We start from the raw sequence: 15,839 nt of genomic DNA on the forward strand, positions 1-15,839 counted from the left end.
TGTGTGGGGGAGTGTAGGGGTGTGTTGGGTGTGTGTGTGTGTGGGGGAGTGTAGGGGTGTGTTGGGTGTGTGTGTGTGTGGGGGAGTGTAGGGGGTGTGTTGTGTGGGGTGAGTGTAGGGGTGTGTTGTGTGTGTGTGTGTGTGGGGGGGGAGGTAGGGGTGTGTTGTGTGGGTGAGTGTAGTGTGTGTGTGTGTGTGTGTGTGGGGGGGAAGTGTAGGGGTGTGTTGTGTGTGTCTGGGTGGGGAGGTAGGGGTGTGTTTGTGTGTGTGTAGGGGTGTGTTGTGTGTGTGTGTGGGGGGGGTGAGGGGTGTGTTGGTGTGTGTGTGTGGGGGGTGTGTTGTGTGTGTGGGGGGGGAAGTGTAGGGGTGTGTTGTGTGTGTCTGGGTGGGGGAGTGTAGGGGTGTGTTGTGTGTGTGGGGGGGGTGTAGGTGTGTTGTGTGTGTGTGTGTGTGTGGGGGAGTGTAGGGGTGTGTGTGTGTGGGGGGAAGTGTAGGGGTTTGTTGGGTGTGTGTGTGGGGGGGAAGTAGGGTTTGTTGTGTGTGTGTGTAGGTAGGTGTATTTCGAGTGTGTGTGTGTTAGTGTGGGGTGTAAGTGTATATTTAGAGTGTGGGGGGTGTAGGTATCTTTTGAGTGTGTGTGTAGGTAGGTAGGTAGGTATGTCTGTATGTTTTTATGTATGTTTTGAGTGTGTGTGTGTGTTAGTGTGGGGTGTAAGTGTATATTTAGAGTGTGGGGGGTGTAGGTATCTTTTGAGTGTGTGTGTGTGTGTGTTTGTGAGAGAGAGACAGACAGACAGACAAGCAGATGAAAATACTTAGCACAAACCATAAACTATAAGTAAATACAAAACAAAATACACAAGTCGTAAGAGGAAAAAATATGATTATTATATTCCCGTATTAACTTTATCTCTAAAAAAAAGTGCATCGTTTTTTCCTTAATCAAAATACGCATCTCTTCCTCGCTACTAACTCTTGTTGACCATGACCGCGTGGGAACATGTTTACGACGTGTTCTGGTCTCTTGAGGCTGGTCTTTACTTCCTTCTTATCTGGAAACTTTTAAAGGGGATTCCCAGATGTTTGTAAGATAAAAAAACATCCTTATATTCTCATTTCACGAATTCTGAAATATCTTAAGATGGATAATTTCCACTTTTAATTAACCACGATTTCTTAAACCTTTGGAAATATTGTCAAAATTCACTTAGGATATTTTATAATCTCTCTGGGCTGGGTATTACCGGAGTCTTATTTTATAAACTTTGGGCAGATTCTTAAAGCATTCATCGGTAAAATTGTTCCCTTCTTAAAGCATATTTTCTAAGGCTGTTACGGAAAAAAAAAATCCCTTACGACTTGTTATGGTTTTGGGGGAAATTGGATTTTAAGTGAGTCAAGTCTGAGAGATTCTTAAGATAAAAGTTTCCTTGTTGGCTATCTCTCAGTTTCATCTCTTGGCCATGTCTCAGGTCCACCATCTCTTGGCCATGTTTCAGGTCCATCATCTCTTGGCCATGTCTCAGGTCCACCATCTCTTGGCCATGTCTGCGTTCCACCATCTCTTGGCCATGTCTCAGTTCCACCATCTCTTGGCCATGTCTCAGTTCCACCATCTCTTGGCCATGTCTGCGTTCCACCATCTCTTGGCCATGTCTCCGTTCCACCATCTCTTGGCCATCTCTGTGTTCCACCGTCTTACATCTTATAGTGTAAATTCTCAAAGCCCTAAACGCTTAAAATCTTTCCACTGACTAACTATGTGAGGAACCACCCAACAGAATCACCTAAGGTGCGGTATCTCGGCTGCTCGGTCCCTGTCTCGGTTGCTCGGTCCCTATCTCAGCTCCTCGGTCCCTATCTCGGCTACTCGGTATGTCGGCTGCTCGGTCCCTATCTCGGCTCATCGGTCCCTATCTCGGTATCTCGGCTAATCGGTCTCTATCTCGGCTCCTCGATTCCTAGCTCGGTATCTCGGCTGCTCGGTCCCTATCTCTGTATCTCGACTGCTCGGTCCCTATCTCCATGTTACAGTGTTAAGGAGTCAGTTACGTTCTCACAGCCAGTTAATTGGGACACTTAACTTACGAACCTATGAGAATCTGTCCTTGTGTCTTTGGTTAAGTTAGGTTATTTTGGGTTAAGTTAGGGACAAGTTAAGAGTATGTTATGTTAGATTAGGTTAGGTCAGATAAGATCGAGTTAGGTGTGAGGTGTTGGTTAGGTTAGGTGTGAGGTGTTGGTGTGGGGACCAGTGATTCCTCCTGCGCTTGGGTGGACGGGAAGACGCGACTTATACCTCAACACTCCCTCGTCTTGATGCTGTGAGCCTGGCTTAACGCGGAGAGAGGGAGAGAGAAAGAGAGAGATATGAAAAATAAGAAAGAAAGGGAGGAAAAGGGAGAGAGAGGGAGAGAGATGGGTGAATGGGAAAGAGAGTCGTAAAAGAAGAGAATCTAACATGAATAAAAATGAAAACAAAAGAATAGAGAGAGAGAGAGAGAGAGAGAGAGAGAGAGAGAGAGTGTGGAGGCGTTCAGGTGGTGGTGATGTGATGGTGCTGGCAAGGCTGTTTTGTGGTCCCTTGTGTGTGATGTTGGGTCTTTATGCGTTCTTTTTAAGGGTTCTAAGCGTTTTGTCACCTTTTAGCTTTTTTTACGTGTTTTTCCCCTCTTTTGAAGTTCTTTCGTCCTTAAATGATTTTTTGGGGGCGGGTTCTGTAAAGAGGTTTTTCCTGTTAGGTATTTTCTCGTGTTTTTTCTTTATTTTTATTCCAGATTTTGATTTTTGTTTTCTTTTTAATTTTGTCATCATCCCAAACAACCAGTCAGCACCAACCCACGTCATCATCCCAAAGAAAAACCAGTCAGCACCAACCCACGTCATCATCCCAAACAACCAGTCAGCACCAACCCACGTCATCATCCCAAACAACCAGTCAGCACCAACCCACGTCATCATCCCAAACAACAAGTCAGCACCAACCCACGTCATCATCCCAAACAACCAGTCAGCACCAACCCACGTCATCATCCCAAACAACCAGTCAGCACCAACCCACGTCATCATCCCAAACAAACCAGTCAGCACCAACCCACGTCATCATCCCAAAAAAACCAGTCAGCACCAACCCACGTCATCATCCCAAACAACCAGTCAGCACCAACCCACGTCATCATCCCAAACAACAAGTCAGCACCAACCCACGTCATCATCCCAAACAACCAGTCAGCACCAACCCACGTCATCATCCCAAACAACCAGTCAGCACCAACCCACGTCATCATCCCAAACAACCAGTCAGCACCAACCCACGTCATCATCCCAAAGAAAAACCAGTCAGCACCAACCCACGTCATCATCCCAAACAACCAGTCAGCACCAACCCACGTCATCATCCCAAACAACCAGTCAGCACCAACCCACGTCATCATCCCAAACAACCAGTCAGCACTACCCCACGTCATCATCCCAATCAACCAGTCAGCACCAACCCACGTCATCATCCCAAACAACCAGTCAGCACCACCCCACGTCATCATCCCAAACAACCAGTCACTGCTACCCACGTCATAAACCCAAAGAACCAGTCACTGCCACGTCATAAACCCCCAAGAACCAATCAGCACCAGGCAAACGTTTCATCACACCAACGATGAACCAATCACTGCACTTCGTACCCGAATGCGCGTGGGATTTTTTATTATTTTTTTATTATTATTTTTTACATAGCGTCTCTCATGCGTCGGTTCATCGTATCAGAAATTTTAGAGCTTTAAGAGACTTAGAGCCTTACAGTGAGCTCTGGCAGAGGATTTTTCAGTCTTAGTGAAGGATTTTTAGTCTTAGTGAAGGATTTTTAGTCTTAGTGAAGGATTTTTAGTCTTAATGAAGGATTTTTAGTCTTAGTGAAGGATTTTTCAGTCTTAGTGAATGATTTTCTTTATTAGCGAAGGATTTTTCAGTCTTAGCGAAGGATATTTACACTTAACGTCTCCCAGGAAACTTTAAACGAAGGATATTCAGCCTTGACGTCTCCCAGGATCCTGAAAGCGAAGGATATGCAGTAGGAGGGAGACTCTTTGAACAGATGAGTCTATATTTACAGGTTCCGTCTCTTGTTGATAGAGGAGACGAGAGAGACTGTGGGGGGGCTGGAGAGATGATTGGATGAGGAAGATTGGAGTTAGGGAAAGATTGGAAGAGTTAAGACTGGGTAGAGAAGAGTTTTCAAGTGCACGAAAAGATTAGGTTTTAAGGATATTTGTAAAGGAAAGATTGGATAGTGAAGATTTTGGCAAGAGAAAGGAGTAGGTATGAAACTATTATTATTATTATTATTATTATTATTATTATTATTATTATTATTATTCCTCCTCCTCCTCCTCCTCCTCCTCTTCCTCCTCCTCCTCCTCTTCCTCATCCTCTTCCTCTTCTTCCTCTTCCTCCTCTTCCTCTTCCTCTTCCTCCTCCTCCTCTTCCTCCTCCTCCTCCTCCTCCTCCTCCTCCTCCTCCTCCTCCTCCTCCTCCTCCTCCTCCTCCTCCTCCTCCCTCCCTCCTCCTCCTCCCCTCCTCCTCTTCCTCTTCCTCTTCCTCCTCTTCCTCCTCCTCCTCTTCCTCCTCCTCCTCCTCCTCCTCCTCCTCCTCCTCCTCCTCCCTCCTCCCCTCCTCCCTCCTCCTCCTCCTCCTCCTCCTCCTCCTCCTCCTCCTCCTCCTCCTCCTCCTCTTCCTCTTCCTCTTCCTCTTCCTCCTCCTCTTCCTCTTCCTCTTCCTCCTCCTCCTCCTCCTCCTCCTCCTCCTCCTCCTCCTCTTCCTCTTCCTCCTCCTCCTCCTCCTCCTCCTCCTCCTCTTCCTCTTCCTCTTCCTCCTCCTCATCATCATTATCATCACTACACTCAGCCTCCTCATCACACACACACAACTTAACAGCTCGTGAATATATCGAGGTGTCATAAATATGCCCACAAGACCCAGGTAATTGTCCATTAACCATAAACCACTCTTGAGACGCTCTTCCCAACAGCCTTAAGACGGTAGTTATGGTGTTTTAAATATGTCTTGGTGGCTCTGTTTGTCTGTCTGTCTGTCTGTCTGATTGTCTGTCTGTTTGTGTCTGTCTGTCTCTTTTGGGATATTTTTTGAGTGTTTGTGTGTCGTTTTAGTTTAGGAGGATTTCTGTCTGTCTGTCCTTCCGTCTGTCCATCCGTCCGCCCGTCCATCCGTCCGCCCGTCTATTACCACCACCACCACCTACCACAATTATTACCATCATTACAACCATCACCCACCACCACCACTTCCACCACCACCACCTACCAATATCGCTACCACCCTCACCACAATTACCACTACTACCTACCACAATTACCCCCTACCACTATTGCCTCATTCCCCCAAGATGGTATGGATTCCCCACCCCAGTAGTGCCTCTCCAAGTAAAGGGGACCACCAGCCCCGTGAGCCAAGGATTACAGGATTATAAGGGGGATTAGAGGAGGTTTACCGTCTCCATGGTAATCGCCCTCGGGAGGATTAGGGCGTAGGTGATTAGGGTATACAGATTGTTAATGGTTGGGGGTGATTAGGCTATGCAGATTGGTATTGATTGAGAGGGTATGGTGATTAGGTGTGTCCACGTTCATAACTATGGTCTAGGTGACACACATTCATAACTACGGCTCAAGTGTGTCCACGTTCGTAACTACAGCTCAGGTGTGTCCACGTTCATAACTACGGCTCAGATATGTCCCCGTTCATAACTATGGTCTAGGTGCACCCACGTTCATAACTACGGTTCAGGAACACCCACGTTCATAACTACGGCTCAAGTGTGTCCACGTTCATAACTGCGACTCAAGTGTGTCCACGTTCATAACTACGGCTCAGGTGTGTCCACGTTCATAACTACGGCTCAGGTGTATCCACGTTCATAACTACGGCTCAAGTGTGTCCACGTTCATAACTACGGCTCAGGTGCATGATCCAGTGGCACCAAGTTTAGACGTTCGGCCCCAGATCACCAAGCTAATATTTCTTGTGGCACTAAAACGAGGCATTCGCTTTGTGGCACCAAGTTGAAACTGTAGCTTTATGGCACTAACTTAAACTGCAGCTTTGTGGCACCAAGTTGAAACTGTAGCTTTATGGCACTAACTTAAACTGCAGCTTTGTGGCACTGAACTGAGATTGTAGCTTTGTGGTCACTGTACTGAGACTGTAGCTTTGTGGCACTAAACTTAAACTGCAGCTTTATGGTACTGAACTGAAACTGCAGCTTTGTGGCACTGAACTGAGACTGTAGCTTTGAGGTCTCTGAACTGAAATTCTAGCTTTGTGGCACGAAATCAATTCTGGGACGTGTATGAGTAAGCGACTGAGGTGGTGTTGTGAAGGTGGCAGCCCTCTTAAAGACGTTGTAGGGGGTGGCACAATGGGTGGCACTCATACCCCTGTCGTCAATGGTACAGGTACTTACCAGTGCCTGTTATTTATAGTATACCTTCCAGTCCTTTACTAACTGCTGCCTACTTGATCAACCAAACTATTAGGTCTTGCAGCCAGTGAAGTCAGCTTGATCAATCTTGAGGAAATGTATCAAGTTTTTTTTTGGGGGGCTTTTTCCTTCCCACTCTCACCGTCACACACTCACTGTCACACACTCATCTTCCCATGCTCACCTTCCCACACTCACCTTCCCACACTCACCTCTGTGGTTGGGTCGGGTTAGACATCCTGGCAATACTGATCAATCCATACCTTACCCCCTCCCCCCCCCGACTGTTTATCTAATACAATGCTAATGACTTAATGATTATGTAATGTATATATTGATGTGTCAAGACCGCCGATGAATTTACATGTAATACACCGATACTGTCAGGGCAGGTAACTTCAGCCGTCAGGGATTAATTAATTTAGCTGCTCAGGTGTACTGTTTTGTTAGTTACCTTTGTTGATGAGTAGTGGTAAATGGTACTCGGAGAATTATTTCCAAATCAAAACAAATTTTAGGAAATCTGTCTATCTGTCAGTCATTGTACTCAAGGAACTAAGTCATCGTACTCAAGGAACTAAGTCATCGTACTCAAGGGACTAAGTCATCGTACTCAAGGGGTTAAGAGCAATATTCTAATACTGTTTAATAATGTATTTTGAAGGCAGACATTGTTGTGTTGACAAAGTTAATCCAAGATAGACTGTGAAGTGAGTTTGCTTGTGGCTGGTCAGCGGTGGTCGGGCACATCCTCTCTGTTACACTGGCCGCCTGGATGCTGATAGGAGCCTGATACACTTAGCACCAGCTGGCGTAAAAGATATCCTACTGGGAAGGGAATATTTTTTTTTTACCTTCAAACTCTAACGAAAATGTATATAAAGGTCATAAGTATCATGATTTTTGGTGATTATAATTGTAAAGCAACACACACACACACACACACACACACACACACACACACACACACACACACACACACACACACATTCTCTCTCTCTCACTCACCATTTTAACACACAATTTATATTTATAATCCGACACAGGACAGTTATTGCGGGTAATATGTAATAGGATATGTATAAAAGGATGAAAGGATTACAAGAGGATGGTCGGAACTGAGAGGATACAGTGGTCGATGAGAGGGTGAAGGATGGGAGCTAGTGATGGTGTTGAGAGGAAAAAAGGCGTCAAACATTGTGCAGGATGAGGTAGTGTGAAGGATTTAGGATGTATATGGGATGAGAGATACAGTTATGGTGTTGAGAGATAAAGAGAATGTATTGTGTAGGATGAGAGATAATAGTGAGAATTTTTAATGGTGTAGCTAACGTGTGCTTCTTGATATAGACAGTGTGTGTGTGTGTGTGTGTGTGTGTGTGTGTGTGTGTGTGTACGCAGGAGCATCACACTAGACTAGCTCTGCTCCCAAATAACCCGGGGCCAACCAGACCTTAAAGGGGACATGTCTTCAAGGGAAGGAGGGGAGAGAGAGAGGGAGGGAAGGGGAGAGGATAGGATGGCCCAGTTATTGTAGCAATGGTTACAGTGGGTCACATTACAATACTTAGCTGTATTTTGTCACTGTAATTTCCTCCTTTACATAAACTGTAGCTAAATAATGACTAGAGGGTATTGACATCGTTCAGTCGCGTGAGTGAGTAAAGGTCAAGGTCAAGTGAGGATTACCAGTTACAGTAATTAGATTGTCGCTTTAAATGAGGTCACAGGTGTCAAAATATGTTTAATTGTTTGGAAATATTTGAGAAAAAAAAATCGAACATTTTCCAAAAAGTTTGGACATATTTTCCAAATATTTTCATAACACACGTGAGGTACTTTTACGAACGAGACCATGGACGAACGAGGCCATGAACGAACGAGGCCATGGACGAACGAGGCCATGGACGAACGAGGCCATGGACGAACGAGGCCATGGCGAACGAGACCATGAACGAGACCATGAACGAGACCATGAACGTGACCATGAACGAGACCATGAACGTGACTATGAACGAGACTTTGAACGAGACTATGAACGTGACTATGAACGAGACTTTGAACGAGACCATAAACTATGGACGAGGCCATGAACGAGACCATGAACGAGAACATGAACGAGACTATGAACGAGACCCTATCGCAAGTTGAACCTCTTTGGATCACCTGAAGATTAGCCTCATCCCCATATAATTTCAGGGTGGTAAAACTTGAGGCTGGCTAAGCTGAGAGAGAGAGAGAGAGAGAGAGAGAGAGAGAGAGAGAGAGAGAGAGAGAGAGAGAGAGAGAGAGAGAGATTTTCTCCCCCTTGTAAATCCCCGCCATGAGGACCTCTTTAGGTGATCTCTGGGTCTTTATTACACCATCATAACACTCGAGCTACTGTTACGAGGTCAAGCGAGGTCAGGAAGTCAAAGAGTATATGACCTATATAGTGTAGCCTCGAGGAATTGTCCCCTAGGTGTACAATCACGAATACAAGTTTGTCTACACTCTTGCTGAAGGCTTGACCAAAGTGTAATGAGGTGTGGGAAGGTCCTCCAGAGGTAGCTAAGCTGTTCTGTGTCTTCTTCCAGCAGGTTAGAGACTCGTTCCAGCAGTTTTGACTCGTTCCAGTTGTTTATTCTCGTTTCAGCAGTTTTGTCTCGTTCCAGCAATTTGGAGTCGGGTTCTATTGAGTCGAAGGCGCGTTATAGCTGTTGAGTCTCGTTCCAGCAGTTCAATAGTCTTGTTCCAGCAGTTCAAGAGTCTTGTTCCAGCCGTTCAATAGTCTTGTTCCAGCCGTTCAAGAGTCTCGTTCCAGCAAGTTTGAATCCTCCATCATGTAGCTGCCGAGACTTTCGTTTGTGACTTCTTAAGTTACTTCAACTCCTACTGCACACACACACACACACACACACACACACACACACACACACACACACACACACACACACACACACACAGTAGTATTTTAGTCAACCTACTTAAAGAAGAGATCTGGACTGTGTGCGTGTCTGTGTGTGTGTGTATTACCAAGTCGTGTGTAGTCAGGGCGTCCCATTTCGTATGTCTCAGTTAGTACTAAGCTGTCCGTGGAGAGTTGTGACCCCACCACTGTAACACCACACACACACACACACACACACACACACACACACACACACACAATATTCTGTTTACTACTGTCTTGGGGAGGGGAGGAAAGGGGAGAGGCAGTGGAGAGGAGGGAGGGTAGGGAAGGGGCAAGGGCAGAGGAGAGGAGGGAAAGAGAGGGGAGTGAAGAGAATGGGAGAGGAGGGAAGGGAAGGGGATGGGAGAGGAAGGACTTTTAAGATTTACCGTGGGTGGAGGATGCCGGAGCTAACGTAGGAGGATTCAGGGGGGAAATTATTTAGAATTCCTGTAAGACTTAGGAGAAGAAGGTTTATAGGACTTAATAACTTGAGTAGGATGATTTAATCTCTTGAGTAGAATGACGTAACACCGAGTACGATGACGTAACACCGAGTACGATGCTTAACCTCTGAGTATGATGACTTAACACATTGACTATGCTGAATGAACACCTTAAGTATGATGATTTAACACCCTGAGTAATTAAATCGTCTTTGTGAAGCTGGTAAAGTTTTTGTACGTAAGATGTTAAATCATCGTACTCAAGGGGGCTAAATCAGAGGTGTTAAGCCATAGTACAAGAGGTTAACCCATCGTATTCAAGTGGTTTAATCCACTGTACTCAAGATGCAAATAATTCTTCTCGTCTAGTTTAAACCAGTACACTCAAGGAGTCTAGAGACAGTACTCAGAGTGGCACATCACCGTACTCGTCTAGGGGATTAAACCACTGTACTCAAGAACTCAAGCCATCGTACTCAAAGGGGGTTAAGTCATCGTACTCAAAGGGGGTTAAGTCATCGTACTCAAAGGGGGGCTTAAGCCACTGTATTCAATAACTCAATCCACCGCACTCAAGAACTCTAGCCATCGCACTCCAGCGATCGTACTCAAGGGGTTAAGATAAGCCCCTGTAGCTCCAGATTACAGAGTGTTCGCCGCGAGTTTCCTCAGTAAAAGTTGTGTGTGATTTTTACCATTGCGTTTATAATTAGCTTTGTCTGAAATAGTTTTGAAAGTTACTTGTATTGTGTGTGTGTGTGTGTGTGTGTGTGTGTATGTATGTATGTATGTATGTATGTGTGTGTGTTACCTATGGCCGTATTATGACCGCCTCCCTCTCCATGAGTAAGTGTTTAGGGAAGGTTTTGGATAAATATATTCAAGTTGTTTATTTTGGGAAGTTAACGGCCATGTTTAGTCAATAAGATGTGTAGGTAAGACCAGGGGTAAGTGTGTTAAGGTAAACACATGGTAATGGAAGTGTACTGTAGATGTTTAACTTAATGTTTACTGTATCATTTTACGGGTAACTGGGGAATGTGTTTATCCCAGTCTCACGCTGTGTTTTTATAGGACCTTCCATTTTCTGTTGTGTATTCTAGAGATTACTTCCCATTTTCTGTTGTGTATTCTAGAGGTGAATTCCCATTTTCTGTCGTGTATTCCAGAGATAATAACCCGTTTTCTCTTGTGTGTTTCAGAGATGGAAGACTGGAGGAGGGCGACCAAATCCTGGCCATTGACGGTCAGGTGTTGGACTCTTTCATCTCCCACCAGCAGGCCATAGGCATCCTGCAGAAGGCCACCCGTGAGTACTACCTTCCTGTAGTGCGAGTTATGGATCACCTCAAAATTAGCCTCCCAGTTTATTTCACCTTATGTTTAACCACCCTAATGCTAGACTAGCCTAACCTAACCTAATCCAACTTTAACTTAGTCTAACCTACATTATCTTAGCAAATTAATCTAGCTTAATTAACTTATGCTGCCCTAACCTAGTTTAACGCTAACTTAGCCTAACTTTGCTTGGCTTAACTTAACCTAGCAGAACCTAGCCTAACGTAATCTAACTTTAACTTACTTTAACCTGCCTTAACCTAACCTAACGTTAAGCTAACAAAACCTGCTCTAATCTAGCTAAACGTTAACTTAACCTAACCTGACCTAACTTAGCTTGGCTTAACTTAACCTAACTCCCGGGTAGCGCCAACGTGGTTAATCTTCAAATGAAATAAGCTGGGGTGTCTAATCTTCAGGTGATCCCAAGTTACTTTAAATAAATAAATATGTTGTTTTGACGGTAATTTGAAGAGTACAGACTAATTTAAAGGTGATTTTAAGAGTATAGACTAATTTAAAGGTGATTTTAAGAGTACAGACTAATTTTAAGGTGATTTTAAGAGTTTAGACTAATTTAAAGGTGATTTTAAGAGTCCAGGATGATTTAAAGGTGATTTTAAGAGTACACATCCCAAAAAAACTAATTACCCGAACAAAATATAAAATTAGATAGTTAATTTACCACTAATTACTTGTAATTAAATATATGGCTCGGCCATGGTAAAGGATATAGGATTAATGGATTAATATTTTTAGGAAAGCTTCGTAATGAATTAGATTAAGAGAGATTAAATAACCCGCAGGAGAGGTTATAATATAGTTGGTATATTATATGACGGTGAGGAGTGACGATGGGTGTTTTATATGAGAGAGAGAGTGAGGAGTGGCTATGTGTGTTTTATATGAGAGAGAGAGTGAGGAGTGGCTATGTGTGTTTTATATGAGAGGGAGAGAGAGAGAGAGAGAGAGAGAGAGAGAGAGAGAGAGAGAGCGTGCGTGTGTGAAAATGACAGCGTTACAACGGGAAATGGATAAATGCATTTTATTTAGTTGAGAGATCATTTATATTTGAATGATAGATAGTCATCATCCAGCCGATTAGACAAGCATAAGCCTAAACGTCATCCACCTACACACTGATACTGTCTATATAATTACACTTACAACCATCATCCACCCATCCACTACCATCCTGTATCACCCATTTAGTCACTTGCCACCATTTTAGATCATCCACCTTATTTACATCCATCTACCACCATCCAGCTTTAACCATCATCCAATGACACCCACCTACAACCACAACCATCATCCATTGACACCCACCAACAACCACAACCATCATCCACTGACACCCACCTACAACCACAACCATCATCCACTGACACCCACCAACAACGACAACCATCATCCACAAACACCCACCTACAACCACAACCATCATCCACTGACACCCACCTACAACTACAACCATCATCCACTGACACCCACCTACAACCACAACCATCATCCACAAACACCCACCTACAACCACAACCATCATCCACAAACACCCACCTACAACCACAACCATCATCCACAAACACCCACCTACAACCACAACCATCATCCACAAACACCCACCTTTACCTACAGCTACAGACACATCCCCACACCCACCTACATCCACTTACACCCACCTATACCTACAGCTGCATACACCTTCCCCACACCCACCTACACCCACTCACACCCACCTATACCTCCATACACCTTCCCACCCTCATCCACTCTACACCCACTGAAACCTACCCTGATCCATTCTACACCCACATACACCCACTTACACCGACCCACCCACCAGGTACACAAGGGATCTAATTAATCAGGAGAGTGTAGGGAGTGGACCTCAGGTAGCGAAGCGTCATGAACACTGGTCAGGTAACAGGTGAAAGGTCAGAGGTCAAGGAGGGAGAAAAAATAACACAGTGAGTCCTTGAAAACTAAAACTGAAAACGGGTTAAATTTTTTTTTTTTATGGGTGGACAAGTCTGGCTCAGCTCTTTTTAGAATGGGATGGAATGGATGGATGGAATGGGGGTTGATGGAATGGGCATTGATGGGAAGGGGACGAGAGGGAATTTTAGGATGGGGTGAGATGGACTGATGGGAAGGGAGGGATTATTTGAATGGGATGGATGGAATGTGGGTGTTGGGGTGGAAAGGGATAGTATGAGAAGGGTTGGAATATGATGAATGGATGGAAAGGAGGAGAAGGGGATGGGAGGTGGTTAGGTGTGAGTGGATGTATGGAATAGGAAAGAGGGCAAGAGGTAGAGGAATAGATGGGAGGGAATGGGATGGGCATGGCGGTAATTGAGGCACTGGTGGGAGACAATGGGATGGAATAGAATGAGGGAGAGGAGCTAAAAATGGGATGGTAGAAATGGAATGGGATGCCAGGGTTATAAACGACTGTGTCAATCTATCATCTTGCTTTAAATTGGTTCGACTGTCTGTCCTCTCTATCTATCTATCTATCTATCTATCTATCTATCTATCTATCTATCTATCTATCTATCTATCTATCTTCTATCTATCTATCTATCTATCTAACCCAATAAATTACTCTTACCAAGTGATAGAAAGACAATGGGGCTAATTAGGTTGTCATTTAAAACACAGGTGTGAAGAGTGGCGGTAATTATGTCACCTGTTCCTTCATCACAGGTAATGATGTCACTTGTAAACAGATGACGTCATTACTTGATGGGATTATGTTATTGTGTATTTTGTATTTGATGGTGATAATTATGGTTAATGATGGTAATGATGGTGATGATGGTGATTAGGGTTAATGATGGTATTAATGATTCGAGTAATGATAGTAAGTGAATGTAATAATAATAATATTAATAACAATAATAATACTAGTAATAATAATAATAATAATAATAATAATAATAATAATAATAATAACAACAACAACAAAATAAGTAAATAAACACAGTCAGGTCCCCATCTTGTACTAGGAGTCACCAGGTCCTAAAGCAGAGAGAAACACACACGTTTAAAACAGGTAAAAAGGAAATGTGTTTTGGTGGGCAATATATTGTGTTGTGTTGGTGGGCGGTGGTAGTTGTGAGGGAGAGAGGAGGAGAGGGGGAGAGGGAGAGGGGGAGAGAGAGGGAGAGAGCAAGAGAAGGAGAGGGAGAGATAGAGAGAAAGGGGGGTGGAGCGAAGATTGACAGATAGATAATGATTATAATTATATCATGCTAATAGTGGCAGTAGTAATGGTGGTAGTAGTAGTAGTAGTAGCAGTAGTAGTAGTAGTAGTAATAATAATAATAATAATAATAATAATAATAATATTCATAGACTTATTAACAAAAACGCAATGTCACTTGCTGCTCGCACACAGTAGAGGCGACCCGTGGCACTGAGTGGGAAGGAGGAGTGGAGTGCCAAGTGCCATTGATAGATTAATGAAGTGGCACAGGTGAATGGCGTAATAAAACCATCAGGTATATCAGAATATCCGTCAGGCAATTTTTTTACCCTCAGAGTGAATTAATGATGTACGTGTTCATATCTTTTTTTTCCGCGGTTTTAATATTTTTTCCCACGGTCTGATTTTTCTTCCCACGGTCTGAGTGAATTAATGATGTACGTGTTCATATCTTTTTTTTCCGCGGTTTTAATATTTTTTCCCACGGTCTGATTTTTCTTCCCACGGTCTGATTTTCTTTCCCACGGTCTGATTTTCTTTCCCACAGTCTGATTTTCTTTCCCACGGTCTGATTTTTCTTCCCACGGTCTGATTTTCTTTCCCACAGTTTGATTTTCTTTCCCACGGTCTGATTTTTCTTCCCACGGTCTGATTTTCTTTCCCACGGTCTGATTTTCTTTCCCACGGTCTGATTTTATTTCCCACGGTCTGATTTTCTTTCCCAAACAGACAGACAAGTATACAGACAAGGAGAGACAAAAAGACAGACGAGCACAGCACACAGACAGGCAGAGAGACAGACAGACAGACAACTCCACCATGAGATATCCCTAGTATTTGGGGTTTGTGTGCTATAGAAGTGATTCGGTTTTTACTGTATAATTTATGCATTGGTCGGAAGGAAAAACATTTCCCCTTCCCCTCCCACCTCCGCCCCCCTCCTCCGCCTACCCCCTCCTCCCCCCTCCTCCCCTCCTCCCTCCGCCCTTAAAAAAGTCGTGTCGGATATTTTTACAAAAATTCCATGAAAGTAAAAGTGAAGGAAGTTTTGTGTATGTTTTGCAGAGTTGATAGGCGTGTGTGTATTTTGTGTGTGTGTGTGTGTGTGTGTGTTTACATTAACTTAATAGCTTAAATATATACCGATATAAATGGGTCATTTTAAGTCAATTTTGACAGCCGAGTAAATGAGAAAAATCCCATGAGAAGATTTAAATACGGTTAAACTTAATATAGATGATAAATCCGGGTGTAATCGCTGTTTTGAATCCATGTAATGTGATTTATGAAGTCTAGTGTACTTGTCTTCCGTCCTTGTCTGTCTGTCTGTCTGTCTGTCTGTCTGTCTGTCTGTCTGTCTGTCAATCCTTGTCTGTCTGTCTGTCTGTCTGTCTGTCTGCCTGTCTATCCTGTCCG

At 44.0% G+C, this 15,839-nt stretch overlaps 1 protein-coding gene across 1 annotated transcript in view; it reads left to right on the forward strand.

The window, feature by feature from the left end:
* The window catches only part of LOC121856330 (patj homolog), a 170,078-nt gene that overhangs the window by 68,889 nt on the left and 85,350 nt on the right, over positions 1-15,839 (forward strand). The window contains exon 2 of the mRNA XM_042351808.1: positions 11,074-11,180. The gene's annotated coding sequence lies outside the window, so the exon portion shown is untranslated. The remainder of the gene's footprint in view (positions 1-11,073; positions 11,181-15,839) is intronic.

Source organism: Homarus americanus, unplaced genomic scaffold, assembly GCF_018991925.1.
Source record: "Homarus americanus isolate GMGI-L3 unplaced genomic scaffold, GMGI_Hamer_2.0 scaffold48220, whole genome shotgun sequence".
Classification (NCBI taxonomy): domain Eukaryota; kingdom Metazoa; phylum Arthropoda; class Malacostraca; order Decapoda; family Nephropidae; genus Homarus; species Homarus americanus.